Here is an 18,429-nt window from a genome sequence, read left to right as displayed (position 1 = left end):
TTAGGGATAGTTGCTTTTATTAATTTCACTACGTCACTACTATTACAGGCTTAAGACTGCTAGATGGTTACACAGCTACTGCAAAGTAATATGCCAATAAGCATAGACAAAGCAATGCATAAAAGAATAATAGGCACTTGGAAATGTTTTCGCTCCTTCAGTCTTCAGGGAGTCCTGTTCCGGTCACCTTGCACGCGGCCGCTGTGGACATGGCTCCAGCTAGGGGGATCCAGGGCACTCTTCAAGGTCTAGGTCCCTGTTGAGATTTAATGGGCACGGGACTTCCTATACTAGTTCTACTACAGTTGTTTACTGGGTGTGCATGTACCTGGCTTAATACCATTCTTGTCACTCTTATGAGCTGAGACAGAGGTCAAACTTGTTTACCGCTTAGTAGTTTCCCAGTTCAAGGCATGGGTTAGAGCTGATAAAGCCCAGCTGCTGTTTGGGCATGCAGGGTCCCAGGCTTGCTAAGCTGCAGGACTGACACATTACTTTTATGTGACAACCCTCATCGTCAATGCCTTGGACATAGGCTGGGGAGTCCATCTGGGAGATCTCAACATGCAAGGTTGTTGGTTGAATCATGATTGTTCCCTACACACATATGTAAAGGAGCTCAGAGCATTTCCTCAATTCTATGTAAACAGGCTTTGCATTTGGGTATAATAGAAAGATTACAGTAATTTCACTGGTTTATGTTGTCCAAATTAAGGTCAAAGGTTAGGTGTGCATGTTAATTTTTTTTAGATGCATCAGTCTTAGTGATGACCATATAATTTTGTTGAATTTGCCCGTTGTCCTCTTGAATAATTCTTCTCTTTCCTTCTGAAAGACTGGCTTCAAACAATTGTTCATCTTTCCTAAGAAATCTGGGCAGTGGTGACATGAGTAGGCTGTTAGAACACAATTCAATTTGTTTAATCAGAGCCGAGTGGTTCTAAACCTGTTGTTTCCCAATGTCTGCCTGCAACTGGGCAGTGCATGAGCATGAGATGTGTGTTGCTTAATCCAATTCAGGGAAAGGTGATATTAGTGAGTTGGGAGAAGGAAATTGAGTGTATAACAAAGGGATATTAACCTCTCTTCATGAAGGTTTTGTACGTTCTTTTTCCAAGAGTTTCACAATTTGGGAGTGTGCCATTGTCTGTTCCTCATTCGTTACTTTGTAACTTCGAGACTGCATTTCTCTAATATACATCTTTGAAGTCCCAAATGGTACATAATGTAGTTTCCCACCTATTAAAATTAATTGCATTTGTTTGACAATCATATCCTTGTCTGGTTGCAAGTCAGAGTGCCAAGTTTGATCTGTATATAGAGCATTTTCTCATTGTTTCCCGATTATCAGAGACACAACCTAATTTCCCATTTCTTCTGTACGCAGGGCCACGTATGGGGAGGAATGGTGTGGGGGGGAGGGGGAAAGGGGAAGAGGAGTAGACAAAGGGGCAGCTGTCCCCTGGCCTGGCAATTTAAAAGGGCTCAGGGCTCCAGCTACTCCTGTGGCAGCAGCAGTGATCCTTTAAATTGCTGCCAGAACTCTGTGCATAGTGGTCTGGCCAGGGTTGGGTAGGGGAAGTTAGCCCCCAGCCCCGCCCCTTCCAGGAGGCCCCATATTCAAGTCCCTCCCTCTCCCTCCCACCTCCCCCCCCCCCCCACCTGCCCAAGGCCCAATGAATTCTGTCACCATCCTGTCTGTACAGCAAATAAAGTTGGCTGGGGAACTTGAACTAAAGCTTTGTCTATATCGAAAAATTGACAGAAATAGTGATTGTGGGATACATTATTCTGGAATAGATCCCTCTGTGGACATACTACTCTGGAATAAAAGTCACCCAATGTTAAGTCCATTTATTCATATCTGAATGCTGGTGACAACAGCAGAATTTGCTGAAGCTTTGATCTATTTCAGCTTTGTACTGTACTCAGTAAATGGCCTCCTAGGGCATGTCTACACAGCAGGGATAAACTTGAAATAAGCTATGCAACTTGAGCTACACTAATTTTGTAGCTTAAGTCAAAATAGTTTATTTCAACTTTTGGCACTGTCTACACAGCAGTTATTTTGAGATAAAGCACTCTTCCTCTGACTAATAACATTAGTTTTTCCAAAATAATGCTTCTGTATAGACATAGCCTTAGTGACCTACCACACATCATCTGTTCATCTTCTCGCTGGCAATTCCCTACTACAATTACCCCCTGCCCCAGCATTTCCCCATGCTAATGTTTTCAACATTATTTCCACTAAAGTAAGCAGCCTTTAACCCAAAGTTTTTGATAGAGGCTCATGGATTTAGCAGATTTCTTTCTTTCTTTAAATGTTTTAAGAGACTATAACTTTAGGCTTTAATATATTCCTTTTAGTAAATTCAGATTTAATTTTAAACAGGTTTATTTTTAAAAGAACCCCCCCCCACACGTTATTCAAGTAACACAATAAAAAATCAGATGTTTTTGATGTTTTCAAAAACGATTTTTTATCCACCCTGCATTTATGCTAAATTAATGTGACATTAATGCATGTATTCCAAGATAGCACCTTCATACTCGTGAAGTCATTTGTATAATCACTCTGTCAGAGTATTTGAAAGGTCTGACCTGGCCAAACATTGTGAGATGTTCTGTTTCCTGGGACTGCTCAATATGTACAAATTAGTCATGTTGCTTCAGAATAGTTGAACTGTGGAAAACAAATTGTGATAAAAGCTGCTCCTGATTAAAACATATTTGTATTAGTCTTTTATGTACGTTCATCCTCTCTGTGCCATTGCTTATATAGCAAGAAGTTGCATGGATACTAGCATGAAGGGCAGGGTATAAATATGTAGAGGGAGGGATATTACTACATAGACTAAAACTATATTTATCCAGTCTTTCTATAGATCACAAAGTTGCATGGGATTTCATCCTAGTCATTCTGATTGTCATTTCAAACTTTTTTTTTAACATAATTTTGGCTCAGAGATCAGATTAGGAACAGCAGCAGGTGTTTCAGGTCTATGGTGTTTTGTCAGAATTCTGTTGTTATAGCATGCATACTGCTTGCCTGCACAAAAGCCAATGCTATAACGTCTACATTTTTAGGCTTTCTGTTCATGCACCAGGACTTAAAAAATAAAAATGGGAGAAATATCTAATGTAAAAGGAGCACATAAACATTATTAAAATTTGGGGAACTTTAAGAGTTTTTATGTAGTGCAGGTAAATGCTTGAATATGTTCATATCTAAGTTTGGGTATTCATTTTCAAAATGTTTTTCAGAATCATTGGAGGAGAGTTCAGTGATATAACTAGTTTGACATGAAATACTGTATGGCTTATTTTTTAATACAGGTTTATTCATAATTTTTCTCCACATTTTGGTTACTGATTTTAATTATTAAGCCATATAACTATGGTTTAAATCAGGTGAAGTATAAACTTGTCAGCTTAGATGGATAGCTTTTAGAAGAGTTAAGTGTGGCATTGGATGGCTGAGTTTCTCTTCTCAAATATTATTAGAAAGCAATTTCTGTCTAGAGAGGAGGTGGGTAGAAATCCTGAGTATATAAACATTAAGGTTACTCTGCCACTAGAGGGCACATGAGTATTTACTTAACTTGTATAACAGTGCATTAGAGAGCTTTTATTTTTACATCCTCTTAATGATTCATAGGATCTAAGAAAAACTTTGAGAAGAATGCCAGCGATGGAAATGAGATAGTAAAAGCATTTGTATCACTAACGTCCCAAATTACCATGTTAAGTGTTTCATAACCTAGTTACCTCATATCACTAGTTTTCTGAATTTTGGGATAACATTTATTTTAGAACAATCCATAGCAGGGGATAGAGTCTTTTAAACAGTGAGGGAATATAGGATAAAATGCAAAAGAGAATATTTCATCAAATTGTTTTTAAAATTTGTCATATTTCTGTTTCAATGAGGGCAGTCTGATGCAGCATATTTAAAATATGTATTTTTATCCCATGTTCAGGTATAATAAATTAGTATCAGTAATAGGGATGTGAACGACTAGTCAACTATCCAATAAGCAAATGGGGCCTCCCCACAGTAAGGTGGTGGTGGTGGGGCAGGTTCCTGCATGGCCTAGCAGATAGGGCACTCACCTGGGGAGGACAGGGTCATAGGCTCAAGTGCCGCCTGCCCAGGGTCGGGTCAGGTCAGGTCCGGACAGGATGAGGGACAGCCAGGCAGCCCAGGGGCAGGCAGGATAAGGGGCTAGTCGACCAGTCTCTTCCCACTCTCCCTTGCTGCCTCTATAAGAAAGAGGCAGCAAGGTATGGGGGGAGTGGTGATGGTGCTGCCGCTTTGAAACACTCTATGCAGCCTGGGGTCAGCTGAGGAGTCCTCCGTTGGCCCCATGCTCCCCGCAGCACCTTTGCTTTGAAGTCTAGCAACTGCCCTGGGGCAGCTGTTACACGTCAGAGGTGGAGGCACCGTTATTGACTAATTGAATAGCTGATGCAATTTGCACCAACTATTCGATTAGCCAGTTAATCAAAATTGTACATCCCTAATCAGTATATTAACCTTGGGAAAGCTATTATAGTTAACAGTTTTCAAGTGCACCACAGCAGAAAGGACACACAAGGCAACTAGTAAATGAAGGAGATATTATGAACAAGTAGACCATTTCATAAGAAACTTTCCTATCTTCATTCCTACAAAATTCTGACCTAGGATGTAAGGCATATTAGAGAGCAAAAGGCTTCAGATAAATTACATTTCACAAGATGTAATAAATCCTCTTCAAACACTGATAACTTCAAGAATTATAAAAAGTATAAGAAAAGTATTGCAAAGCTTATGTGAATATTTTAAATGCAGAAAATTTCTCCAAAAAAATAAGATTAACACATCTGTTCAGCAAACACAGGCACCTGCTTTTTGATTATCTCAAATTATCTTTCCTTCCATGACTTCCCTTTTCTCAAAAGTACACAAGCATCTTGCTTAGTTGGACATACTTTATGGAACATTCTTTTGTATGTCAAGACACTTTCTAATGAATGAGATATAGTAAGAAATATGCCTTGTTTACAATGTTAATTAGAATTCTGGTGTAGTTTTCCTCTCCTTCCTGTTCACAAAGACTTAATGGCAAATGGGAGAGAGAAAATCTTTTTTGGCACTTATTTATTACATTTTTTTAAAACATTTGGTTTTTGACAGTGGCCTGCAATTGGATGGAGATAGGTTTCTTGCCAATTGCTACTGGCTTTAAGCTTTGTATACTTATGCATATAAAATGAAGTAGGTGGAGAAGTGAGGGAATTATTCTTATTCATTGTATTTTTCCCCTGTAGGGATCTTGCAAACATTGCTTAGGCATGTATATCCTGTTGTTTTTCCTAAAATTTCATACCATTGCACCATGAATGGCTTATCTGTTGCAGTGATAACAACAATGGGAGTTCTAGTGTAGCTAAGGCATTGGGGTTTTTACTTCCATGTCATTTAGCTGTGATCAAAACAAGTGTATACAACATAGTAACAAAAATATTGGTGTCTCCAAATTAGATCTTCTACTGTTGCTATCATTGGTGTCAGTGGAATGGCGTAAAGTTCTAAGAAAAGTGTAGATGCAAATATTTTATTTTGAAAGGCAGTTAGGGAACATACACAGCACTCTGAGGCAAAGGGAATGAACTGTATCTGATAGCCTCAAAATAACTATGAAACCAGCAAAAAGGGACACAAAACAGATGCCAGCACTTAAAGGTGGAAGTGACTTCTTGAGTTTAATGTTGTCCCAGAATATTAACTACTGAAAATCAGTTATTATCTTTTCCCAGAAGACTTATGGTTAGTTTCTCCAAGACAGCAGTGTTCTTCACTTGAATCCACTAGCTATTTTTTGGCTCAGGCCTCAGAATAAGGCTTTCTTGTGTCTGTTTAATTAGCTTACCAGTAAGCCTTTAATGCCATTTGACAGAATTGTCTTTCAGCCAACATTCTTATAGCAAGATCTCTTGGATCTAGTGGTACTACCCTTCCGGCTATCTGTGTCATTTGTTTTGTGTACTACTTTTCTTCTGAGATTGAGGCAACTTTCCTTGTAGGGAGACCTGAATATGTTCCAAATTACTCCATAATTGTAAGTTTGCACACAGTCACTTGGTGAGATATGTTTGAATTGCAATGCAGTGACAAAGCCAGTGGTGGCATGTATCCCCCTTCAGCAACTTGGCTCCTGTTGCTGGAGATATAGATTATATATTTCCTTTTTCTTCATTGTAAATGTTTGCAATATTTCAGGCAACACTAAAGCCTCTCTGGAATGTGCCTGACAGCTGCAGAACTCATATGCCAAGATTTAGGTTGCAAAATTGACTTCTTCTTTGGCTTCTTGTTTGGTCTCTTAACTGGCTGCTGTGGCAGCTTCAGAATACCTTACGGAGAAGATACAAAGCTGGCTTATTCAGAATCTGCTTTGTTGTTGGCTCATGGAAAATTCTTGGGACTTATCTTAGAGGGAAGTATTCCAGTGTTTTAACATATTCCGAGAGTAGTATTCTTTAAAAATGAATGTATATGTATAAAGTTTCTTTATTGCAAATGGAAAGTGTTTTGCCTCCTATTTCCATAAGAAGTAAAAAATACTACATTTGGTGTGCATTTATATAAATAATTACATAGAGCAAGTATTCCCTAGCCCTAAACAATTTTATGTTGTATTGGCTTTCTGACTTTTTAAAAAGTCATCACCTCCATTTAAAAAAAATATTCAGCCCACTTAAATGTTTGCAGCAGGAAAGTTTGCCTGAAAAGCAACTAAAGTAATTGAAAATAATGGTGTATTTGTAAAATATGTTCCCTCTTCCTCAACCCACAGTTTAAAATGTTGGAGGTCAGTAGCCACAGTTGTGTGAGTCTTTTAATAGTGACCATAAGATGGATGTATAGGGGAGAAGAGAGGAATAAAGACCCGGATACAGAATAGTGAGGTGGGTAAAGAGCTTCTGAACTTTTAGGCCAATTGAATCTGTGCAAAGGAAGTATATATTAAAATATATATAATATCCTGTTTCAAACAAAGAAAATATTGACCTCCAAAACCTCCGTAGTGTAGTATACTTATTATTAAAACCAGACTTAAACTTGATAGTGTCAGATGAGTTCTAGTGTGCAGAAAGGATGGGGATAGAGGTATTTGAGTACCGTATATACTCGAGTATAAGCCGAGTTTTTCAGCACATTTTTTGTGCTGAATAATGCCCCCCTCGGCTTATACTCGAGTCAGCGTCTCGAGAACAGCGTCTCGGGCGGGCTCAGCGCGTCTCTGCCGCTGGCCGGGTCTAGCCGGGTCTAGCCCCGGAAGTTGGGGCGAGAAAGCCCCGTTCGTAAGCTGCTCCGGTGCCCCTGGTCTGCTGGAGACCGTCTCCAGCAGACATGGGGCACCGGGCGGGTTCCCGCGATTCTGAGGCTTTGCCAGAGCAAAGCCTCAGAGGCGCGGGGAACCGCCGCTGCTGCCGCTTCAATCTGGGTGCCTGTGGTCTGCTGGGGACCGTCCCCAGCAGACCACAGGCTCCCGGACTGAAGCCGCAGCCGCGGGGGGTCCCGCGCCTCTGAGGCTTTGCTCTGGCCCCCGCGGCTGCGGCTTCATTCCGGGAGCCTGTGGTCTGCTGGGGACGGTCCCCAGCAGACCACAGGCACCCAGATTGAAGCGGCAGCAGCGGCGGTTCCCCGCGCCTCTGAGGCTTTGCTCTGGCAAAGCCTCAGAGGCGCGGGACCCCCCCGTGGCTGCGGCTTCAGTCCGGGAGCCTGTGGTCTGCTGGGGACCATCCCCAGCAGACCACAGGCTCCCGGACTGAAGCCGCAGCCGCGGCGGGGTCCGTCCCTCTGAGGCTTTGCCAGAGCAAAGCCTCAGAGGCTCTGCTCCCTGTGTCCCTGGTCTGCTGGGGAGGGGGGGGCGCAGCTAGTGTGCTCCCCCCCCCCCAGCAGACCAGGCTTTTGTTTTGGACTCTGGGGCAGAGCAGCTGGGGCGCTGCCGATTGGTCCTGCAGCGCCTGCTCTGGGCACTACTGGACCAACCCGGCAGCACCCCAGCTGCTCTGCCCCAGGTCCTGATTCAGCCGCTGCTGGTCAGTTTCAGCAGCGGCTGAATCAGGACGCCTGGGGCAGAGCAGATGGGGTGCTGCTAGGTTGGTCCAGTAGCACCCAGGAGCGGAGCTACTGGAGCAACCCAGCAGCACCCCAGCTGCTCTGCCCCAGGCGTCCCCAAGTCAGCTTCTGCTGAAACTGACCAGCGCTGACTACAGGAAGCCCGAGGCAGAGTTGCTCTGCCCCGGGCTTCCTGGAATCAGCTGCTGATCAGTTTCAGCAGCAGCTGACTTGGGGACGCCTGGGGTTCTTAAGTTGATTCTGTATGTAAGTCAGAACTGGCGGTCAGTTTCAGCAGCGGCTGAATCTGGACGCCAGTTCCGACTTACATACAGATTCAACTTAAGAACAAACCTACAGTCCCTATCTTGTACGTAACCCGGGGACTGCCTGTACTGTTTTATTAAAAATATTTAATCTGTCAAACTGCTGAGTAGTTTCATATTAGTACAGTAACTTACGCCAGATTGTTAGTGCACTAAACACAAGAAAGACTGAATACTAGGACAATTGTCTGAAGAAATGTATTTAATACAACTGAATATTGGAAGGTACGTAGGAACAATTAAAGGGTTCTACTTTAAAAGAAATTACTGCCCTTCCCTGGTGGATTTGACTAAATGTTGTAGATAGAAATTCATTATACTCTTGGGTCTCGTTTATATACCAGTTGAATGACAATTGGTTTTGCCAGTATTTCACAATAAACTTTTAAAGAGAATTTATAATCCAGAGCATATTAAAAGTGCTCAGTTCAGTTCCTAAAACTTGTGAAAAGAAATGAAATGCCACATGTAGCTTTATAGGAACTTTTTAAAAAATGATATATTAAAAGGGTATAAAACATTTCTAAGATTAAGTTGGAAGTATTTTACTTAAACTTTCATGTACTTGAATAGCTGCTGTAGATTGGCAATGATGCTACATTAGGTGCTATTTTTACTTGTTGTGGAAGAGGGCAGATTTACTATATTTTTCTTTCAACTTTTTCTACATACTGCATTTTGATGTTCGTAGAGCTGGGACTGCTTCTAAGTGAGTTAAATACATTCCAATATGCTTTCTTAAAAAACTACTCCATAATAGTTTGTCAGTGATGATGACAATGTCTATGCTGATAACCTCACACCAGCTGAAGCTCTGTTTGGACATACAGATGATGAGGAGGAGAACTCCAGTTTTGAAGGATTTTAGCTCTTGTGTGTTAGCTTGGTTGCTGATTGAGCTAAGGTTGTTGTACTTTTAAAGTTACGGTATTTTTGATACCATATTGTTTTTGTTGACCCCCTTTTCCACTTACAGAGCTAGGTTATTGTTTTTCTTGAAATAAATATTCATGTAATTTTATTGGTATCTATCTTCATTTTTTACATTTACCAGTAGCTGCCTCATTTCCTACCCTAGGCTTATACTCGAGTCAATACTTTTTCCCAGTTCTTTGTGGTAAAATTAGGTGCCTCGGCTTATATTCGGGTCGGCTTATACTCGAGTATATACGGTAATTAGGGGAGTAGATTGTCATACTATGTTTGCTACAAATCTAAAGCATCACAGAGAAGGATTAAGATTGTCATCTTTAATTCCTGGCTTTTGTTGAATTAATGTCATAGCGTTGATATTTTAATATAATAATAAATATTGTGATAATTTATTTCTAGAAATAGCTAGTTTTATTGTAATGCTGGGTCCAGACTGCTACAGCTCTGCCTCCCCTCCCAGTTGCCCACTGTGGAGACTGTGCTGGAGGGAACCGACTTTTAAGATGGTTCCTCCCAGCACCATCTCCTGCTCCCTCCTCCCCTTTGCTGCCCCTGATATAAACCTTATACTATAAACCTTAAATGGCATCAAATCTAAAACATAAAATCTCTGTAGGGAACTGCAGTCAGGTGTTTTGGGAGCAGAAAGTTCATCATCTCTATGTTTTACTAGAGCCTCATCTGCCCTGATTTTCCCACTATTGAATAGAAAAGTAGATTAATTCCTGAATGTAATAGCCTCGCATGAAAACTTTTTCTCATATGCCTGCCAAAGAAGAGGCAAGTAGCAAAACAGCTCCTTAGGTGAGCCAGGAACAGAAAATGTGGAACAAGTAAAAGAGAATGTAACTGATCTTGTCTAATTCCAGCTGTAGTCTGCAGCTCGCATAGGAAAAGCTGTTGATTAAGTCAGCCTAGCCGAAAGGGAAAGTGGATTCACAACACTGGGATTTGTTTATTGTGTTGCCGATCTGAGCTAGTGGAAAAGGTGAACCAAATGAGTACAGAATGTAATCCAAGTATGAATCACGTTTAATAGGTTTTTTTCTATAAACAGTCCCCAGTTACCTATGTAACTGTATTATAAGTAGCAGAAGGGAAAACTAAATCAGAATGGGTAATCTCCTGGAATTTTGGGTAGGAATGATTTAAAGACACATCACTTACTCAATATTCCTGTGCATATGCTTTTTTATTCCAGTATTCTTATTCCCTGATGCTTACCAGGGAGCACTTTACAACCATTTCAAAATGGAAGAAATTCTGAATGCATGTGTTTGTAAGTTTAATGCACTCTTCTGCCTCTGTCTTTTTTCATCTGTGCTCATTCAGACCAGGAATAAGCTTGAAGCCATCCTGGCTCTGTGCTGATCTATTTTTATCTAATGATTGGTTTTCTTGCTTTAGGGATTCACACATTTTAAATGAAGATACTGATTGCTTTGTCCCTGGTGATATTTTTGTTTCCTGTGAATTGCCATGTTGTATTTAAAATTGTCATGCTTTGGAATGTTAGCTGCAAACCCTTGGGATGCACAGAAGAATAAATGCAAAAGAATTTAATTCTGAGTTTAATATAGTACATCATACTTTGTGACTGTTTTCCTATATATGTATTTTATTTAGAAGAATCAGCCCTTAGAGGTTTTTGATTTTGTGTGTACACTGCAGGAAAATGTACAATATAGATAATTGAATCTATATGTGTTTATATAAATATTTGTGCTATATACTGATAAAACTTATTAAAGCACTACTAAAATGTCATCACTTTGGGGGTGGAATATAGAATTTATTTTTACCAGAGCTCTGTATTAGCTAACACATTTGCAACTAGTAGGGTTGCAAAAAAATACCGAACATGGCGGGGAAAAAAATTGGTCGAGCAAAAAAAAAAAGGAACCAAACTTGTTGAGCAAAAAGAAAAAAAACTGGACACCTGGCAACCCTAGCAACTAGGAAGTGAGGGGATATGTAGATAAGTGCACATTTTGAAATTTGGTTGTTACTGATGCTAACGTTCTCTGATCACTAATAATCAAGACCTTGATTTTAGTTCACATTTATAAACAATAGAAGTAAAGAGCTTCCTAGCTCCATGCTGGTGAATTTTTGAATTGTGATTTGGTGGGAAGAGTACTACATACTAAACATAAACTATACTAAACCATGTATGTTCTAGCTATGTCTGGAAACTTTTAAGCAAATGTCAGCGTAAATGTCATTTTGAAAATGAGTAAAAATAAAAATTTAATTGTAAAATTGGGAAATTGCTATAAAAAAGTTAGAACAGAGTAAAACCTAAAGATTGATATCAAAACATATTTATCATCATGTGATACGTGTTGCAGGTTCATTTGGATCATGTTCAATAATCAATTACACAAGTACAAAATGCGAAATGTCTGCCTAGGAAGAAGTATAGTAGAAAAGGATATGGGGAGTTGTAGTGAATCACAAACTAAATATGAATCAACAATGTAACAAAAGCAAACATCATTTTAGTATGTGTTAGCAAGATATGAATGGCAATTCTTCCACTCTGCTTTGTACTGAGAAGGCCTCAGATGGCATACAGTATCTAGTTCTGAGTGTCACTCTTTGGGAAGATATGGACAAACTGAAGGGAGTCCAGAGGAGAGCAACAAAGTGGAGTAAAGATCTAGAAAATATGATCTTTGAGGAAAGATTGATTAAAAATTGGATTTGTTTAGTCTGGAGAAGAGAAGACTGATGGAGGTGGGAAGAGAAGGACATAAAAATCAAGTACCTAAATGATTGTTATACAGAGGAGAACAACTTATTCTTAACCACTGAGGACAGGACAAAATGTAATGGGCTTAAATTGAAGCAAGGAACATTTAGGTTAGCCATGAGGAATAATTCCTTTGCTATAAGGGTAGTTAAGCACTGGAACAAATTACTTAGGGAGGCTGTGGAATAATGCTTGCTGGAGGTTTTGAAGAAAAGGTTAGACAAACATCTGTCAGTGCTGTTCTCTAGATAATACTTAGTCCTGCCTCAGTTCAGGGTACTGGATTAGATGACCCATTAAGTTCCCTTCTAGTCCTACATTTTTCTGTTCATGATCATAAAACATGATAAACAGAAAAAGCATAGAGCTTAGGCAGCGAACATAATTATATCATTATGATTAGATCTTGAGAATTAAAGTCCATTTTATTTGCTGTTGGATTTGTGCTGAAACAATTTATTAGAGCTACAATATGTGTTTTCTTTGATTAATTTGCCATTTTCAAACATAGTTTAATTCAGATCTTCTTTTGCAGACTCTATAGAAATATGTTTATCAGAGATGGTAGCTCTGATGCGTAGCCCTGTTTCCCTCTCCCCCCCCCCAATTTGGTGATTTATATTGAAATGTAATTTACTAGCTCCCTCCTTACCCATCCATTACAGAATTAATTTTTGCAAATTCTGAATAAGTCTGATATTTGTTCATGCCAAAACATTCTTCAAGCTTTTCAATAGAATTATACACCAATAAACACATTTGTAAAAGAAATTCTGTACATGAACAAAATTACGATGTGCTGAACAAAACTTTTAAAAACACAGTCCATATTACAGCAATGGTTTTCAAAGTAACTTTTAAAAATGTATCACCTTTATCTGTAATTTTCTATTTAATGCAACCAGCACAATTTTAAAGCTTTGGCTACCCAATGAGAGAGGGCAGTAATTTGATGTTATATCATTGAAACACGCTGTTTCTAGATCGGTATTTTAAAAAAATAACCAGAATTCAACATATCTGTAAGACCGATGCAGAGACACTGTTGAAGCTGATGGTTGATTAGCTAGAGTTAATAAAATGTGCTGGTAATGTGCCTACAGTCTGTTAGCAGAACTGGAAAATTTAGCAAGTGGGAGTGAGGAGTCACTTTATGGGACAGAGCAAATTATGAAAATGGAGTCTGTAATGCGAGAGAGAATTTTACAGTCCATGTGCAAGTCATATGCCTGACTAAGATATAAGATCACAGTATTTTTAATTTTCTGATTCCATGGACTGTTTTTTACTTAATAATTTCTGTGTGGATAATGCAAATGCATTAGTGTATGTAATGCTTTGACTTATTAAGATAAAAGTGATTACTCAACGCAAAATAAATTCTCAGCGTCTGTTAAAGAAAAGAGATGTGAACACATTCAGGATTGCAGTCAGGCAATGTATTCTACTCTGTTGCCAAACAAGAATAATTCCAAGAAAAATGGGATTGAAAAAAACAGGCAATCATTTATTTTTCATAATTTATCATGATATGGAAAAATACCATTCAGAGAAAACGCAAGTTTGAATGTTGCTCCACAATTTTAATTGTTAATGAAAACTTTACGCTGCAATTCATTGATTATATTTTCATCTCTACTATTATAACACATTGAACTTCAACAGAATCTTGCAACCAAGGAGCTCCAAGAGCTCTACAATTACTAATTAAGTCTCTTAACTCCAATGTAAAATAGGTACTTATGAAATGGAAATCATATTTGTAGTTGGAGAAATCTGAGGCCCAGTGAAGTGAAATTACTTGCTTTGTCATACATTTTGTTAGTGGTTGAACCAGAAATAAAACCTATTACACTCTTGTGCTAGGTTTGTCCATCATCTTTGTTTAGCATTTCTTTAATTCTGAATCAAACTTGTGGTAGATCACAATTTTCCCCCTGTAATATTTTTGACACCCTGGAAGTGCTGAAATATTAAACTGAAGTGATTTTAGAGGTTAGTTTTCTAAGTTTCTTATTATATGTCCTTTTAGAATTTTTCTGGCTTTTTGAATATCAATGTCTGATAAGCCAACAATTATTGTATATTCTCAAGGGTTATAGTAGTCAGTAGCCAAAAAGAATATTAAAATGAGCAATCATGAAGATTTTCTTAAACAAATACCATTACTTCCAACATTAGGATTATTTCTGCTTCTAAGGGCTTATGTACATGTAGAAATTAAGCCACAAAACTATATTAGTAAAAATTATACCACTATAAACATAATTCCCTGTGTGGATACTCTAATTCTAGAATAAGAATGGCTTTTCTCTGGTATAGCTTAAATAGTATTCAAAGTTATAGAAGATCATCTGGAAATAATTGCTTTTATTCTGGAGTAAGAATGTCCACACCTCTTCAGTGTTGCTATTCTAGAGGACGTCTAGTTCACCTCACTGTAACTGAGGCATTCATTCTCCCAGCCTTGAGTAGAGAACGTAGATGTTGGACATCTCTAAATATCAGGATGCACTTCACCAGGGCACAAGAAGCATCACCCTCCTGCTTCAGAAAAATGCCAGTCTCTGAAATCTGTAAGTGAAGTGACGCAAGCCACTAGCTTTTGTTAAACATTATGCATATGACATGGCAACTAGGTTGGATGCCAAGTTTGGGGTAGCAGTACTTCAGTCTTTCTCTGAGCCAGCTGAAACTCCTCACTTTCATGATCCAGAGACGATATTGCTTGCCAATCAGCTACCATAGGATCCACAAAGACCCATATTCAGAGAAGAAAGAATTGTTACATACTTTACAGTAATTGTGGTTCCTTGAGATTATGCTGTTTAATCTAACTAGGATTGTGGCTGCCCCACTCTTTATGCCCTTGTGGCACAGGGCACATGCATGGCCATGAGGGACAATACTGATCAAAGAAAATCTAGTCTCTCCTGCATATGCACCTATAGCTGGATCCACACTGACTGCAACATCTTGAAGAGACAAGTAACTTCTTTTTATATTAAAGTGACTTATTTTTTGTCTTATTTTAAAAAAATGATAGCTTTGTAATATGATCAGCCCTCAGATAATGAAGTTATTGGCAGTCATTTGTTTTGTACAGATCATTTTTATGAACAACATCAATGTATCAAACTGGACTTTCAGCTTAGAAATCCCTGTTTAAAAGAATTCTTAGTGATCTGCCACTTGTCTCATAAAGTGTGCACATATGAGATCCATAGTCATTTGCTGTTTAGAAGGTGTTATATGAATGAAATAGATTTTTTTTCTCTTTAGCAGATCTGTAGCAGAAATGTAATCCTTTGGAATTCGCATTAGTTTTTAATCTTATGGATACTTTTAAAAATGCTAAACTTTGTGCTTCTCCTTTTTCTTCATAAGATTTGAGTACAGGCAGTCCCCGGGTTACATACAAGATAGGGACTGTAGGTTTGTTCTTAAGTTGAATTTGTATGTAAGTCGGAACTGATACATATTGTAGGGAAAACTCTAGCCAAACATTTCTCCAGAGCTAAGTTTTATTCTCCCACACCTCACTTCCCTCAGTCCTTTATTCTCAAGCTGAGGTGTCTGCTGAGAAAAGCCGCTCCGCGTCTCCCTGGTCTGCTGGGGGGGGGGGCGCTAGCTTCGCGTCTCCCTGGTCTGCTGGGGGGAAGCAGCTAGTGCGGGGTTGTCTCACCCCGTTTGTAAGTAGGGATCCGATGTAAGTCGGATCCATGTAACCCGGGGACTGCCTGTATTTCCATTTTCACATACCTATGTATTGTGTAAGCAGCTAGGGCTGACTGCCAGTGCACTATGATATTCTGATACATGCTGTTCTGATGGTCGTCCTTTTTTCCATACAAAGCATGCTTGCAGTATATGATGGATCGTGTTAAGAGCATTAATGGACTGCAACATTTTTAGATTAAATACTGAAGCTCATGTGTCAATGGTTTTAAAACATTAAGCAAGACTAAAAGATTATTAATTACCAATGAAAATCTTTGGTATCCTAATAATGAGCAACTAAAAGTCAATTCAATTTGCAAACTACAATATATGTTACCATACACAATATTTGCTACCAAAAAAGTAGTGCTTGCACCAGCCCCCTTCTTTTCAATTAGAAATAATGGCTCCAGCTGAATTTTTTTTAGACTTTTCAATATAAAGAGAAATTAAATGCACTCTTGATATAGTATTTATATTAATTGAGAATTGCTTGTATTTTCTTAACGTTTTGATGAGTAGTAAAATGTAATTTGCAGTGTTAGCGTAATACTGCTACAGCATCACCTACTGCAAGGTTGAGAAGAGAGCTGGAGTGGGTAGTGAAAAAGATTCTATCTGTCCCAGATAGGCCTCCTTATATTACTGTCTTTAAAAACTGAGACTGTGTTTAGAGATGCGCCATGAGATAAGCTTACTCCTGGGACATCCAGCACCAAAAAACTAAAAATTCTGCAGACAAACTTTTAAAATTCTGAAAATTTTATTTGTCAAACGAATGCTGCATATTCACATCAGTTTCAGTTATTTTGATAATTTATTTCAAAATACTTGTCAGCGAGTATGTTACTAACAACACAAACTAACACAAAAATTCTTCTCCCAGGAATAGAGTTAAAGAAGTCCTTATGACAATCCAACTCCTGTTTCTCTGCCCCCTTCCCCTCTACCCAGAGCTCACTCAGGGGGGCTAGACACCCACAAACCCTTCGCTGGCCCAGGTACCCACACCTCCTCACTCCCAGAGCCCAGCCACAGGCCTCCCACCCCACCCCCAACCAACTGTATACCTCCCCCTTCAAAAACCCCAGGGATCCAGAGGAAGGAATAGCCTGGTACCCCATACCAGATTTGCATGGAATTTCCTGTACACCACCTGCTCCCTCCCTCAGGGCATGCTGGGAACTGCAGCAGCCAGGATCTCTCTAGTTCCTCTCCCTCCAACCATCAGTGTCTTCTGTGTTCCCCCTAGTGGCAGCTAGCAGTGCAGCTAATTTCTGTGGAGGAAAGGAAACTAATTTCTGCCAAATTCTGCATTGTGCAGTAGCGCAGAATTCCCCTAAGAGTATAAATTGAGCAAGGGAAAGCACTTCAATGTAGATATTAACAACAGTAATGGGTGGTGTTCTCCCGTTGCTCCAGGTAATTCACCTCCCTGAGAGGCGATACCTAGGTTGATGCAAGAAGTCTTCCATCAACCTAGTGTTGTCTACATTGAAGTTTAAGTGGCTTAACTACATTTCTCAAGAGTATGGATTTTTCACACCTTTGAGAGAAGTAGCTATGAAAATGTATCTTTTCCATTTAGACCAGCTCCAGTCAATAAAAAAAAGTGAAGAATCTTTTCTAATCAAAATAACTGTAATCCCAGATATAAATTTTCAAGTTTAAGAGATTGCTTTGAAGGCAGTGGTAGAGAGAAGTATATCAATAATCTTATTTTGTATAATTTCAATATCACAGATTTTCAAACTGCTGCAAATGCTGACATAAAACTTTATACTGTTGAAACTAATAAACTAATAATTCAGTATAAATGAATGTCCCACTTACTAGTAGCTCCACTTAACAATTGCACCAAAATGGAAACTAAATTTGGTTCAAGCATAAAAAACTTGTTAATGAGTGCATAGAAAATGCTTGTTTGCAATAAAAAAAAATAACAGGTACATTTAACACCTCTTTACAGTTGCATAAGAAAATGAGATCCAACTCAGAACCAGAAATAAAAGTTTAATATGTTATAACTAGTGCATAAGTTTAAGTGGGCTGACTTCTGGAAATGTGTTGTAAAAATTGTTGAACAGATCTGGCTTGCATTTTTGGTATGTTGTTGTTTGGTTATGTGCTATGATTTTAATGTCATTTCATAACTGTATTGTTGAATTCTGGGAGAAGTGTAGACTAGTGTCAATAGCATGGAACTGCCAGTGAGGCACTCTGGTCTGCCCCACACATTTGTTCTAAATCAGGGGTGGACAATAATTTTTGGTCGGGGGGCCACTCCAAGATTTTGGTAAGTGGTCAAGGGCCTCACTTTTCTGTGGAGAGGGTGTGGGTCTAGGTTGGAGGTTGGGTGCAGAAGGGTGCACGGGGCTAGGGACTGTGATGCAGGAGACAGTGTGGGGTCTGAGAGGGTGTTTTGGTAGAGGAGGGGGTTGTGACCTGGGTCAGGGGATTGGGGTGTATGGTCAGGGAGGGAGTGTGGGTGCAGGAAAGGATTCTGGCCTGGGGGAGGAGTGTTGGAGGGCTGTAGGATCTGAGAGGGAGTTGTCACCTGGGGCAGGGAATGCAGAGGGTTT

The 18,429-nt window shown here is 39.4% G+C and overlaps 1 protein-coding gene across 4 annotated transcripts in view; it reads left to right on the top strand.

Moving 5' to 3' along the window:
* Positions 1–18,429, top strand: part of ANO10 (anoctamin 10) — a 206,028-nt gene that overhangs the window by 67,811 nt on the left and 119,788 nt on the right. The window lies entirely within an intron of this gene.

This window comes from Pelodiscus sinensis, chromosome 2, assembly GCF_052426305.1.
Source record: "Pelodiscus sinensis isolate ZL-2025 chromosome 2, ASM5242630v1, whole genome shotgun sequence".
NCBI lineage: Eukaryota > Metazoa > Chordata > Testudines > Trionychidae > Pelodiscus > Pelodiscus sinensis.
Note: the sequence above shows the minus strand (reverse complement) of the source record. Positions and strands in the feature narration are given on the sequence as shown.